The sequence below is a fragment of the Antechinus flavipes genome, chromosome 4 (assembly GCF_016432865.1).
Source record: "Antechinus flavipes isolate AdamAnt ecotype Samford, QLD, Australia chromosome 4, AdamAnt_v2, whole genome shotgun sequence".
Lineage (NCBI taxonomy): Eukaryota > Metazoa > Chordata > Mammalia > Dasyuromorphia > Dasyuridae > Antechinus > Antechinus flavipes.
This window is the reverse complement of record NC_067401.1, coordinates 348,402,795-348,418,735: the sequence shown is the minus strand read 5'-3', so window position 1 is coordinate 348,418,735 and position 15,941 is coordinate 348,402,795. Positions and strand designations below refer to the sequence as shown.

The 15,941-nt window shown below is 33.7% G+C and overlaps 1 protein-coding gene across 2 annotated transcripts in view; it reads right to left on the bottom strand.

Moving 5' to 3' along the window:
* Nucleotides 1-15,941, bottom strand: part of TULP4 (TUB like protein 4) — a 247,562-nt gene that overhangs the window by 187,135 nt on the left and 44,486 nt on the right. Inside the window, exon 3 of one of the 2 annotated variants that reach the window (XM_051998005.1) lies at nucleotides 107-249. The gene's annotated coding sequence lies outside the window, so the exon portion shown is untranslated. The remainder of the gene's footprint in view (nucleotides 1-106; nucleotides 250-15,941) is intronic. The other variant, XM_051998007.1, reaches the window with a different exon arrangement.

The following is a 15,941-nucleotide window of genomic DNA, read 5'->3' as shown; positions in this document are numbered from 1 at the left end:
AGGGGCCAAAGTGAGTGCATGTTACTGTAAATGTGTGCGTATGTATATGTCCTTATGTATATATATATATATATGTCTAGCTATACGTAGTACTAAATATACATACGCGCACACAAACACAGACACACACACTTCTTCAGCCTGCCACTTGAAGTTGATTCTGTTTTTCTGGTCAGTTGCCATGAAGGGTTATGTCATTGAAGGATCCATACTAGTAACCACAGCTTTCAGTCCAGGCTCTTTCCACATCTGTAAAAAGGAAATGCAGACAAAAAGGTCATAGTTTCTTAAAATACTGAAAAATAGAAACTGTAATTACATGTTAGTAATAATAAATTAAGACTTATAGCTGTTTATGTGATTAATATAGATTTAATCTATTAAATGAATAACAATCAAATAGATTAAAGGGAGACAATTAGAAGACAAATTAGATGCTCGGCTTGGAGCAAAAAGTCAGTCTTTTATCAAAATCTGCCAAAGGCTGGCTGGATATAAAGCAAATTTTTCCCTGTTACATTTTTTTTTATTAAAAATTATTAAATATTATTTCTCTCTCTCTGGAATTCCACTTCCAAATTTTGCTCACTCTCCAACCAAAATTGTTTAAGAAGTACATCTATGGTTCTAAGCAAAAATCTATATGGTTTACTCAAGAATTTCAATCATTATCATAGAAATGAAAGTTTGTAAATATTTTTTCTGAGTTAAACCTAACTCAGATAAGTCATGTTGGATTTGTGGAGTTTAAAAAAATTGAAAATATCCATATGTCAAAAAAGTAAATAAAAATTTTCAAAGACTGTGGCATATAGAAAAGGAAAAAAAACCTATAAAATTAAGTCATAACCCAATGCATTCTCTAATGGGGTTAATACCAACAAACAACATTACCAATGGTTTATTAAAGAATTTATGGCAAGTTGGAAAATTCCTTTCTATTGAAATCTCTTTTCTTGTGTTTTGCTGTGTACAGGGAAATGTTTTTTCCCCCCCTTTTCTAATTTCGTATTTAAGTTTAAAATGAATTAAAAATTTACCAAAAGGCTAACTGAAGCACTTCAAAAAAAAAAAAAACAAACTAGTATTTTTCACCAAATCAAAATTTAAGTGACTGTTTTCTATTGACTTCTAAGACACTTTCCTTTCTTCTGCAATGATATCAGTGCCTGGCTCAGTCTTTTTCTCCTCTCGAAATCTTGCCCTTATGGGAAGGGGTGGGGGAAATGACTTTAACCCACATATCAATACTCTCTGAATCACTCTAACCTTCTGGTTCTTCAGCTTTTTCTTTTCCATTAACTTACTCCTTGGCTCCATCACAGTTATATCTATGTAACTGAGAACAGGAAAATTCCTTATTATAATTTTCTAGAAGCTTTCTGATCATTTATTTATAATGTCATTTTGCCTTGAGAATAAAAGTGCTAACCTCCACATTCTGGCCTAACCCCATTTCTAATTACTATTCCTTCTTTTTTATATGATATAAACTGATGAATAAAAGAACCTACAGGGACAGCTAGGTGGCGCAGTGGATAGAACACTAATGCTGAAGTAAGGAGGACCTGAGTTCAAATGTGACCTCAGACATTTAAAACTTCGTAGCTGTGTGACCCTGGGCAAGTCACTTAACCCCAATTGCCCCAGGAGAAAAAAGAAAGAAAAAAAAATCTACAATAGGTATAGGATATATCAATTATAATATGAAGTTAAGAAATTTTTTCTACCAACAACAGTTGGTAGCAACAACAGTTTACAGCAAAAAAACAAAACAAAAACAAAAACAAAAACAAACAAACAAACAAAAACTCCTGTAAACTATGAGAGAATATCTCTATTGGAGAATGGAGAAATAATTTTTCCTCTAGTTCAATCAACTTCCCCAAGACCACTCCCCATCCCCATTCCCCCCAAATAAAGCTCATATCCAGAACACTCATCATGACAGAAATTTTTATCAGATTTGACATTTTCCTTCCATCAGGATCCTCAGCTACTTTTGCCCCTCTCATTAGAGGGCTAAGGAAAAAACTCCTCCCAAAACTTCCATTTAAAGAGGACTCAGAAGTCCAACCAACTCTTCATTTCCCTCAACTTGCATTCCTTGGATTTAACTATACCATCACTGTGTTCTTGTGCCTCTTTGTCCCATTGCCAACTCTGTTTTAGCTTCTTTTTGCTGTCAGATTGCTGTCTTCTGTAACTTCTCTTAATTCCAGTGCCTCTCCTCTGTCAATTATTTCCTATTAATCCTGCATATAGCTTGCTTTGTTTGCATGTGCCTTTCCATCAAATTATAAGTTCCTTCAGAGCAGGGTTGGCTCTGCTCTTTTTTTGGTATTTCCATCACTAAAGAAAGTTCCTGGCATGTAGAAGACACTTAATGAATGATAACTGATTGGTTCCTTCATTGGATTTTACGTTTCTTGATGGAAAGGATTGTCTTTATTTTTCTTCTTCATATCCCCAGTGCTTAATATAGTGCCTAGCACACAGCAGGCCTTAATAAATGTGTACTATAGTGTACTATATCATAAATTATGGTTATATGAATGTAGTAGAACATAACTGTGCCCTAAAAATGAAAAAAATGGACCCTTTCAGAGAAACCTGGGCCTTGTGTAAATTGATATAGAACTGAACCAAAAGAAAAACTTCTACAATAACATTATAAGAAAAAACAACACTGAAAGACTTTAGAATTCTGATCAATGCAATAGAAACTATGACTTCAGAAGACAGAAATCAAATGTTAACCAACTTCTCCCAGAGAAGGCACCGACTCAAAATTCAGAATGAAGCATACAGTTCTAGACATGGCCAATTTGGGAATCTGCTTTGCAGATTTTATGTTATGAAGGTTTTGTTTCCTTTTTGTTTCCCCTTTTTTTGGTTCAATGGAGGAAGGAAAAAACTCCTATATTTAAAACACATCTAATATGATGTATTCTTTAGGTGAAAAATAGCTATTTACAATACTATCACTACTTTTAAAACACTGAAAATTCTTGCATGATATAGACAATAATTTTCCAAAAATTGTTTAGGTGACAAGCATAGAACATGATGCTTACTATGTGGATATAAAGGGAAAAAAAGTTCCATCCTCAAGGAACCTGTATTCTATTAGGGAAACGTAAACAATAATAAGCATATATATAAAATAAAGTCAAGGGTAGAAGAAAATGGTACCAGCAGCCTAAAGTATCCAAGAAAGGCTTCATTAAGAAGGCAATCTACCAGAAGATATTTGAAAGAAATAGCACATTTCTAAAAGGTAAAGATGAAACAGGAGTACATTACAGGCATATTAGACAGCCAGTACAAAAGAGTAGAAATGAGATGGAGATTAATGTGTATGTGACAAGATGATCAATTTAGGTAGACAGGAGAGTGCAGGGATGGGAGTATATATATATATATATATATATATAATGTTGAAAAAGTAAGCTTGGGTCGGGCTATGAAAAACTTTAAAGCTAAAGAAAGCTTTTATTTTATCCCAGAATAATAGGGGGCCACAGTTAATGAGTGGGAAATTAACACAATAAGATCTGCATTTTCGGAAAATCACTGACAACTATATGGATTGAAAAGGAAAGATACTTGAGACAAAAATATCAATGAAGAGATTATTCAACAATTCGGAAGATAAACAAGAAAAGTGAAAAGGCCTGAACTTTATCATGATTGCATCAGTAAAGAAGAAAACAGGAGATTTAAGAGACATCTTGTTGGATATATGAGATGAAGGAGAGTGAAACATGAAAAATTGAACAAAAGTTTCAACATATTACATATGAAAGAGAAAAACTGCATGGAAGTCTATATGCCTATGTAGGGGAAAAGATCACAATCACATAAAATTAAGTGGCTGAAGTGAAAATAAAACACAGATTTCCTTAACATGAACACACACACTCAAATACTCTTTTCACAAGAATGAAATCCCACTTTTTTATTACAAACATGCCTTTTTTCATATCAGTGAAAGTTAAAGGGGGATAAAGGGGGATGTATATACTTCAGCTACTTTTCTCCATTATAAAGAGAACACAGTTTAAATACAGTACATTTTCTCCTCTCCCAGAGGAGTCTTTGACCATGAAATATACACTCTTACACTTTTCCTAATATCAAATCTAAACTTGCATATCACTGGATTCATAGACCTTCAGCGTCCTGCCTTCACCCTCCAACTTATCAATGGTTTTTTTTTTTTTTTAATCTTTGGTTCCCAGAACTGAGAATAACACTCTATAGCATTAGCCTAAAAAAAAAAAATGGGACCATAACCGTTCCATTCCTGGAAGCCATGATATTCTTAATACAGTCCAAGATCACATTGTATTTTTTGGCTTCTATAACACACTATTGACTCATAATGAGCTTTAAAATCTACTAAAATCTCCAGATTTTGTCAGTATTCCTGCCTATCCATACCTCTATTATTTATATTTTTTTTGGGGGGGGTAATCTAAATGCAACACTTTACAATTATCCTTATTGAATTTAATCTTATTACATTTAAATTAATGTTCTAATGCCCAAAGATAATTTTGGATCCCAATATCAACCATTCACTATTCCTTTCAGCTTAATAATCTTCTACAAATATGAATAGCATAGTACATTTTCTCCCAATTATTAATTAAAAAAAAAAAGTTAAACAGGGCCCAGCACAGATCTCTCAGAAACAATACTAGAGACCTTCTGGCATAGTGACATTGATCACTTAAAAATTACTATTTGAATTTTACCACCAAACAAATTCTGAATCTATTTAATTGTATTATTGTCTAATCCACACCTCGCCATCATTTTTGAAAAACTTAATCAGAAGCTTTACTAAAAAATCTTGCAGCATTTCCCTCATGTATCAGTTTAGTAATTCTTTAAGAAAAGGGAATAAGACTAACCTGGCAAGGTTTAGTAATTCTTTAAGAAGAGGAAATAAGAACTGGCATGACATCTAGTTGAAGCCATGTGAGCTCTTTGAAATCATGACTTCCCTTTTTAGACATTCACCATAGAAATCTATGATACGTTCTAGAATTTTCCTGGAATTTGAATTCAAGTTTATAGGCCTATGATTTTCAAATTTTTCCTTTTTTTGAAAATAAGGACAGTTGTCCTCCCCTCCAATAATGTGCTATCTTTCCCATATCATCTTTCAAAATCAAAATGTCTCACTGACAAATAGTAAAGCAATTGTATCTGCCAATTCTTTCAGAATCAAAGGATTAAACTCTTCTTGTATAGGTTAACTCAAATTCATTGAGGGTAGTTACATACTCTCTTAGTATCTCTTACTCTCTCTTGAACATTTTTGTTTTGTCATTTCTAGATTAAAGGTCATTCTTTAACAGCAAAAACAAAAAGAAGAAATTAATTCTGCCTATTCTCTGTTGTCAATTATTGCCTCATCCATCCTAAGCAAGTGTTCTAATCTTTCTTTGCTTTTCCTATAGGACTCTATCATGCTCTTATATTTATCTTCTGTTAGCTAGCTTGCTTCCTTTTTTTTTGTGTTTGATATATCAAGTTGGTTGGTGAGTTCCTTGTGCATCTACTTTGGTCTCCAGACAATTCTACTTTTTCTACTTGGTGGAACTGTTTCTTTTGTGTCATCAGAATTTCATTCTTTGACCAGCAGGATGAATACAGAGAGGCTTGGAGAGACCTACATGGACTGATGCTAAGTGAGATGAGCAGAACCAGGAGATCATTATACACTTCAACAACGATATTGTAGGAGGATGTATTCTGATGGAAGTGGATTTCTCTGACAAAGAGACTTAACTGAGTTTCATTGGAGAAATGATGGACAGAAACAGCTACACCCAAAGAAGGAATACTGGGAAATGAATGTGAACTATTTGCATTTTTGATTTTCTTCCCGAGTTATTTTTACCTTCTGAATCCAATTCTCCCTGTGCAACAAGAGAACTGTTCGGTTCTGCAAATATGTATTGTATCTAGGATATACTGCAACATATTTAACATATATAGGACTGCTTGCTATCCTGGGGGGGGGGGAGGAGGGAGGGAGGGGAAAAAACGAAACATAAGTGATTGCAAGGGATAATGTCGTGTAAAAATTATCCTGGCATGGATTCTGTCAATACAAAGTTATTATTAAATAAAATAAAATTAAAAAAAAATTCATTCTTGAGCATCTCTCATTTCTCCTTGGCTGATATCCCCTGAAATATTTTTCTTCAAAGAATTCTACATGTATTTCCTCTGAACACCTTAAAATATGTTTTTTCAAAATCTAAAATGCATGTCAAATTATGCCTAGAATTTCTCTCTTTCGAAGGTAAATATATTAGCATTACCACTATTCAGATTAGAGTAATTTTTTTTCCTAGTTAACAGAAATCAATATTCTGGAATAAATACAATGTCAAAGGCAAAAAGGAAAATCTGAAGGACTTAATCACCCATACAAAATCCCTCTTCCATTTGAGCTCTGTGCTTGGTATTCTCCATAATATTAGCAAACACTGTTTTATGCTTAGCTTTGTATTAATAATCAAAAAATAATCAAATTATAACTGTTGTCAAACTTTCAAGAAATTTTCTACGACTTTCAACTTGTATACAAGACACCCTGTTGGGGACACTAATACATTGTTGGTGGAATTGTGAACACATCCAGCCATTCTGGAGAGCAATTTGGAACTATGCTCAAAAAGTTATCAAACTCTGCATACCCTTTGATCCAGCAGTGTTTCTACTGGGCTTATATCCCAAAGAGATACTAAAGAAGGGAAAGGGACCTGTATGTGCCAAAATGTTTGTGGCAGCCCTGTTTGTAGTGGCTAGAAGCTGGAAAATGAATGAATGCCCATCAATTGGAGAATGGTTGAGTAAATTGTGGTATATGAACGTTATGGAATATTATTGTTCTGTAAGAAATGACCAGCAGGATGAATACAGAGAGGACTGGCGAGACTTATATGAACTGATGCTAAGTGAAATGAGCAGAACCAGGAGATCATTATATACTTCAATAATGATACTGTTTGAGGATGTATTCTGATGGAAGTGGATCTCTTCAATAAAGAGATCTAACTCAGTTTCAATTGATCAAAGATGGGCAGAAGCAGCTACACCCAAAGAAAGAACACTGGGAGATGAATATAAACTGCTTGCATTTTTGTTTTTCTTCCCGGATTATTTATACCTTTTGAATCCAATTCTCCCTGTGCAACAAGAAAACTGTTCAGTTCTGCACACGTATACTGTATCCAGGATATACTGTAACCTATTCAACATGTAAAGGACTGCTTGCCATCTGGGGGAGGGAGTGAAGGGAGGGAAGGGAAAAATCGGAACAGAAGTGAATGCAAGGGATAATGTTGTAAAAAAATTACCCTGGCATGAGTTCTATCGATAAAAAGTTATTTAAAAAAAAAAAAGACACCCTGTTGGAAATGTCTTTAAGGTAGCACTTCTACTCTATCAAATCAAAAGTTTTTTGTTTTGAGTTTTTGTTGTTGGTTGTTTTTTTTGGCCAACAAATGAGAAGAACTTGTATTCTCTATACATCAGTCTGGTTTCATTTACAATGAGAAGCTTCATACTAACAAAACACTAGGTATAACATAACAATATATTAAGAGTCAATTTAATTTATAACACAGCTACAACTTTATTCCAAAGTAACTAGTTTTGTTTAGGGTACACAGTAATCAATAATGAAGAGATAAGAAAAAAAGTCTTCCCCAGATTAGATCCCTTGCCTACTGAAGAGACCCTGAGTCAGTCCTACATTCAACAAATGACCCCTCCTAAACTTTTCCAAATTCTATCCCAAATAGACGTCTTTGCCCTCAAGAAGCTCCTATAACCATGAAATCATGGCAAAAGTGGTGTCTGCTTTTACCCACTATTATATTGTGGCTCATTTGTTTCAACTAATCACAAAATGTTTTCTCTGTGTACTAGTTGCCTTCTTCCAACAGCCAACGGCCTATAATCATCTCAAATTGATTTAGGTCTTAGTCACAGATTGTTGGAGTTACAGGAAAATTTCCTATTATCTTTTTTATGTTTTATGATTAAAATCTGGATTTTTCAATTAAAAGCATATGAATTGGTAAAGATGACAAAAGCTGGAAATACTCAACATTGGAGGAATTATAAGAATACAAACAAACTAATATTCAAAAAAAATCATTCAGAAAGTAATTTGGAATTAAACTTTTTCTTAAATGAATAAATGGAATGTGCCTCTTGAACCCAGATTCCTCTGCTATACATATATTTCCCTACAAATAGGTCAAAGACAATGTTTCCAGATACATCAATTTAGCCTTCACAACATGTTTTTGTGGGAGAAAAGAACTAGAAGCAAAAATAACTGTCTGTCAATTAGAGAATGGCTAAACAAACTGTGGTTTAAAAACATAATTGAAATATCACTGCTCTTATAAGAAAAAACTCAGCTATGAGAAATTCTGGGAAATATCAGAAGATTTAAATAAACTAATATGAAGTGATATAAGCAAAATCAAGAAAACAATATATACAACCACTACAATAATATAAATTGCAAGAATAATAAAATGAAACAGAATGCTGGACAATTATAATAACCAAGTCCGACACCATAGAAGAGTTCAGAAAACTCACATCCCTCCTTTCATTTCTGAGGTAGAAGATTATAGATGGATAATTATATATATATATATATTATATATATATATATATATATATATATATTGCCACATCTAGTTGATTAGAACATTACCTCATTAATTTAAACTGGTTGTGTTTTTCCTTGTTACAAAAAAAGGTTCACTGGAGGATGGCTGTGTTCAGAAAAGTGACATGAGAACAAAAAACATATCAGTTTAAGACAAAAAGTTTATAAAGCCTGTTAGATGGAATATATTCTCTATTTAAGAAGAAAAAAGTATATATGGTAATAAGAATGCATACAAAAATGATTTAAGTAAAATTTTGGGTATTTAAAGGAATATGCTTTATTTTAAGGATGATTATTATCCCTTCTGTGCAGCTTAGGTCTTCTAGTATAGTGTATAAACACTAGTAAAATCTCAAACACTTACCTATGAAAGGAAGGAAAGAGAACAATTATTCACTCGGTACCTTCTATGTGCCAGGTACTATTCTATAAGTGCTTTGAAAATATTATCTCATTTAATTCTCACAACAACCTTGCAAAAGAGACACATTTTACAGATGAAGAATCTAAGGCCAACAAGGATTAAGTGAACTTGCCCAGGAATCACACAGCTAGTAAGTATCTGAGGCTAGACTGAACTTCTTGATTCCAAGCCCAACATTTAAACCTCTGGGCCATTTAGCTGACATAACAAAGATATAAAACAAAGTATAAGGTTGGTTTGTAATAAAGAAACCTCATCTTAGTCATGAGTGAATAAATTTCTATACAAAATGGGATTTTTGTTAACTTAATGAATTATAGATGGGGCCAGAACAACAAACTTTTGCTCCATTCTCAATACTATCCCTTCCACCAAAAAACCCCATAGGTACCTAGGATAAATTCTGATTTTTTCCTCTTTGATGTTTCAAATCTTTTGAAGCCTATTTTCATACAACTTAAACACTACATATTACTAAAGAAATGATTAATAGATTCCTCCCCTTTTCTAATTCATCTACTTAATCTGTACCTTATGAATAAATTCTTCAAGTAGTATAAAGGAAGAGGAAGGGGAAAGAAATAGGGCATTTAAAATCTCCACTTGACCCCAAAATAGCCATTCTATATTTTAATGTAAGAGTTTTCATTTTAAAATATTATCTGTTCACAAAAATATTTCCAATGTCAGTGGAGTTCTTCTATGTGTGTGTTAGGATTATAGTTTTACAAAACTTTCTCTAAATTTTGAAAAGTCTGAGGGATATGTTTAACATATATTGGAATACTTTGTTGTTTAGGGGAAGGAAGTGAGAAAAATTTGGAACACAAGGTTTTGCAGGGTGAATGTTGAAAACTATCTTTGCATATATTTTGAAAATAAAAAGCTATTATCATTTTTTAAAAGTCTTGAGTACCAAAAAAAAAGTTAGTATACATATAAGAAATTCAGTTCTTTTAACTATAAAATACTAGAACAAAGCTGTCTTAATTACTTTTCCTGTTGAACAACTCTGGATTTCTTCTAAGGATGATTATTATCCCTTCTGTGCAGCTTAGGTTTTCTAATATAGCGAACAGAGACAAATTCAGGTGAATAATGATTCATATCCCAGGAAATTAGGGACTGTATATATTATCCTACAAACTGCATAGTAATTAAGCTCCCTACAGTCCCTACTAATTACATGGAATGTATTGCAAACTCAAGGAGGAGTGGACAGCCTTTAACTATCCATGTGTCAATGAAATAAATCATTGGGCATTTAAAAAAACAAATGAGAAGTACAGGAGAATTCTTTCAGAAGGTAATTGGTGAAAAATCTTTGTGACAAGATTTTTTTTTTCCTTTTGCTGAGGCAATTGGGGTTAAGTGATTTGCCTAGGGTCACACAGCTAGGAAGTATTAAGTGTGTAAGGTCAAATTTGAACTCAGGTCTTCCTGACTTCAGGGCTAGTGCTCTATCTACTGCACCATGAACTAGCCACCACTGACAAAATTTCTTTAGTAAAGATTTCATATATAGTATATATAAATTAGATATGGTAGGAAGGAAAAGAAAAATTTACAAAATCTGACAAATACAATTCTAGAGTACTAATAATGAAGCATACTACTCATCTCTGGAGATAAAGGTTACCTCTACTTGTCCTCAGAATGTATACTGAAACATTTGGGGGCAGAGGGGTGATGGGGGCCATGGACAATATTGGACATTTGTTTTTACTGGACTGTACATGTATGTAAGAAGGGTTTTGCTTTTCATATTTTTTCAAATGTGAAAGGAGAAAGTAGGAGAAGGGAAAGGATGATAGATAGCTCACTCTTTGAAAATAAAATTAATTTTTAAAAAAAGCATTTCACACCCTAAATTCAACATAATCAAAACTAAACTTTGCTCTTTTCCAAACGTCAATATTACTGTCAACTACCATCCTAGTAGTTTTTTAATTCCTCATCCTCTTCCATGTCACTTATCTAATTCGTTGTCAAATTTTGTCATTTCTATCTGATCTACAACACCTCTCCCTCTGATTCCTTTTAATTAATCACATGCTTACCTACCCTACTTGAGAAGTTCACCACCTCTTGCCTATATTTTTCAATAGTTTTCTAATTGGTTTCCTTCTCTCATGTTCACTCCTTCTTCAAACCATACTTTACAAAGCTGTTAAAATGTAAGTTTGGTCATATCACTCCTCTATTTAATAAATTTCAGAGGTTCCTTACTGCCTCTAGGACTAGAGGTTTTAACCAGGGAGCATGGAGAAATTTCCAAATTATGAACCTAGATGGGAAAAAAAATGATTTCTTTATTTTCAATACCCTCCAAATGAGATTTAGCATTTTCTTTTATTATGAACGCAAGCAACAATATCATTGTGAGAAGAGATTCATAAGCTTCACTGGACTGCCAAAGAGGTCCATGACACAAAAAAGGGTAAGAAATTTTGCCCTAAGATAAAATACAAACTTTTCTGTTTGGTTTTCAAAACTCCTCAGAACCAGGCTCCAACTTAACATGTCATTCCTCAACTACACTTTAGACAAACTATCTTTCTTATTGTTACTTATCTACAATATACAGAATTGTATATTGTACAATTAAGTGTGTACGGTTTTCAAAACTCCTCAGAACCAGGCTCCAACTTACATGTCATTCCTCAACTACACTTTAGACAAACTATCTTTCTTATTGTTACTTATCTACAATATACAGAATTGTATATTGTACAATTAAGTGTGTACTTATTTTCCTCCTTTCTCCATGTCTTTGCACAGGCTGTCTCTCATGCTGAGGATGTATGTCCTCATTTCTACCTCTTACAATACATCCTTTCAAACTTTAAGGTGATACCTTCTAAATGAAGCTTTTTTATACTCCCCAATAGCTATTTCTCTCCCTACAAAAAAAGTGAACTAGTATTTATCTTGTATATATTTTGCTTACACGGATTTACGCATATATTGTTGCTCCTAATAGAATGTCAACTCCTTTAGGATCCACATTGTTTCCTTGTGTCTTTATATTCCTAGTGCCTAGTAGGCTTCTCACTCTAGAAGCCTCCTCACTTTCTCTGTCATGCCAAAGACCTTCTCCTATTTGTAATTTTTCTTGAAGAGCCTGCCATGTTTCATTCTTTTCCAGTTTGGCTTCAGACTCTCCATACTTCCCAGCCTTCAGTGATACATACTTTTCTTCCAGGCCCTTTTAGGTCCTCCCCCATTAAAATATAAGTTCCTTGGCCACATCAATGGTCTCCCTTTGTGTTTATATTTGTATCTCCAGTGTTTAGCACAGATTCTAGCCTTTATTCTCGGTAAATACCTGTTGCCATCCCTTGCCCTTTGAGGCCAGGACTCTTTTCCTTTTATTTTTGTATTCCCAGTACCTTACACAGTAACTAGATTATAGTAAGCATGTAATAATTTCTTATTCATTGACTAATTGATAAATATTGACCCCAAGATTTTCATTTCTAATACACTTATTCTTTTTTTTAAATTCTATTTTTTGTTAAAGCTTTTTATTTTCAAAACATATGCATGGCTAATTTTGAACATTCACCCTTGCAAAACATTGTGTTCCAAATTTTTTTCCCTCCCTTCTGCCCACCTCTTCCCTAGATGGCAAGTAATCCAATATATGTTAAATATGTGCAATTCTTCTATACATATTTCCCCAAATACCATGTTGCACAAGAAAAATCAGATCAAAAAGGAAAAAAATGAGAAAGAAAACAAAATGCAAGCAAACAACAACAAAAAGAGTGAAAATACTATGTTGTGATTCACACTCAGTTCCTAGTCTTCTCTCTGGATGTAGATGGCTGTCTTCATCACAAGGCCATTAGAACTGGCCTGAATCATCTCATTGTTAAAGAGAGCCATGTCCATCAGAATTGATCATCATATAATCTTGTTGTTGCCATGTGTAATGATCTCTCGGTTCTGCTCATTTCACTTATCATTAGTTCATGTAAATCTCTTCAGGCCTTTCTGAAATCATCATGCTGATGATTTCTTATAGAACAATAATGTTCCATAATATTCATATACTATAGCTTCTTCAGCCATTCCCCAACTGATGGGCATCCATTCAGTTTCCAGTTTCTTGCCACTCCAAAAAGGGCTGCCATAAACATTTTTGCACTTGTAGGTCCCCTTCCCTCCTTTATGATCTCTTTAGGATAACAAGACCAGCAGGAACAATGCTAGATCAAAGGATAGGAACAGTTTGATAGCTCTTTGGGAATAGTTCCAAATTGCTCTTCAGAATGGTTGAATCAGTTCACAACTCCACTAATAATGTATTAGTGTCCCAGTTTTCCCACATCCCCTCCAACATTCATCATTATCTTTTCCTGTCATCTTAGCCAATCTGAGAGGTGTGCAGTGGTAGTGCACTCATTCTTACACAAAATTTCATCAAGTTTAGATTTTAGAAAAGAAATAATGTATTTTCTCATAACAAGGGCTCAGTGTATTTCACATACTGACATTTCCAAATTAATCAGTAAAGAAAAAAAAAGTATCTGTTAAGGACCTTCCTTTATAGTACCTGTACCAAAGGAACTCACAATATCAATAAGGAGATAAATATATCAATACAAATGAAATAATTAGACAATAATTAAGGGATATTTATCATCACACAAAGGAATCCTACAGAGAGAACAGACTGAGCAAGAAGAATAAAGAAGAAAATAATGATTTCTTTATTTTAAATTCCCTCCAACTGAAATTTAGCTTTATGAATGCAAGCAACAAATAAAATGTCAGACAGACAAGTTTGTTATAAATTTTGTAGTAAAGGTACTGAACTACTGGAAGCTTCTTGAGTAGGGGAGTAATCTGCTCAGACCTGTCCTTTAAAACTAATTAATTTGACTGCTATATAAAGAACATATTAAAGAAAGGACAGAAGGAATTTAGAAAGATAAAGAAGCTATTGCAATTGTCGAAAAGAGTGTGATGACCAGATGGTTATATTATGAATAGAGAGAAAGAGAAGTTGAAGAGGTTTAAATGCAAGACCTGACAACTGTTTGGATATGAAGAGTAAATGAAAAGAATCAAGAATCACTCCTACAGACTTTGAGCTTGGATAAATGGAAAGATGGTTTCTCAGCAGAGAGAGATATAAGAGAGGGGTACAAGAAAAAGGATGAGTTCACACTTAGACATGTAGAATTTGAGATATTTAGAGAATACCCTCAAGTAAAGATGCTTAGCAAAAGTTAGATTGGACTGGAATTCAAAAGAGGTATGAAGGCTAAATATGTAAAACTGAGAATCATATGCACAGAGGCAATAGTTGAAACCACAAGATACAATGAAATTTCTGAAAGTGTCTAATGTCAAGACCACAATTTTACCTTCCTAACATCGCTTCCATTCTCTCTATAGACACATTCACCACACTGCTAAAGGCCCTAATCACCTCATACCTGGACTATTACAATAGCCCACTGGTTGGTCTTTCTCAAGTTTCTTCCTGCTCTGCCTCATCCTTCACTCAGTCAACAAAGTGATATTCTTGAAGCACAGATCTGACCACATCACCCCACTACTCCATAAACTCCAATGGTACCTTATCAACGCCAGGATCAAGTCAAAGTCCTCTTGTGCTCAATGCTCCTCCTAACCTGCCCCATCCCAACTTTTCTGTCTTCTTACACTTTATAGTTCTTTACAATACCTTCTATACCTACATATCCTGTGATCTACTGACACTGTTCTCTTGCTTGTTTCTCTAAAAAATATTCTATCTTCACCTAGAATGCTCTCCCTCCCCATCTCTACCTATTATTTTTCTTTAAGACCCAGCTGAAATACCTCCTTCTAAAGAAAGCCTTTTCCAATCCTCTATAATTCTAATGCTTTCCCTCTGCTGATTATTTCCAATTCATTCCATATAGTTTGTTTGTACAAAGTTGTTTGCATGCTGTCTCCAGTAGTTTGGGAAGTCCCTGAGAATAGAAACGATCTTTTACCTTTGTGTCCCAGCACTTAAGCAGAGTGCCTAGGCACATAGTAGCAGCTTAATAAATGTTTACTGAGCAAATGAATTCCATTTCAAACTTGAAAATCAAGTAACAAATCTAGTTTCCCCAAGAACTTTCTACTTTGTTCCCCAAGAACAAAGTAAGTGCATAGAGTATATTTTTTCCAGATCAAAACTGAGCACAAAGTAGAACCTATAAGTGTTTTTGATAATGAATTAGGCATTACAGTATCTACATAACAGATCTCTATATTTTTTCACTCCTTGTATATTGTGCACTCAACCAAGATCAAGATATAAACACTATTATTTACTGACATCTTTATTCCCCAAATCTCTGTTAATTTACTCAAGATGTTTCTATGGAATGATTAATGTGGTTACCTTCAATAACAAAGAGTGCTGTTAAGGGCTGTCAATAGATACTACAAACAATTAAGTGAGATTAATTTATATTTCAAATTAAATTTGATTTCTTGTCTCCACATTTTCAGTTTCAGAAAAGTTATTTTTAAATAAATGGCTCTACAAAACTTTTCAGTGTCTCTCTTTAAAATCCAGTAAGACTTTCCAGGGCAGTTCCAGAAAAAAAAAAAAAAAAGTGGATACTCAGTTACCCCTAATCAATCCTTCAACATTCCCAATAGGCAGAAAAAAAAAAATCTTATCCTTTCGAGGTACAATAGACTACTAAGTCATAAAACAATATTATACTTAAAAATTACCTACAGCAAACAGGCTGTGCTGTATTTGAATGCATTAATGCCAAGACAAAAATAAAAGAATAC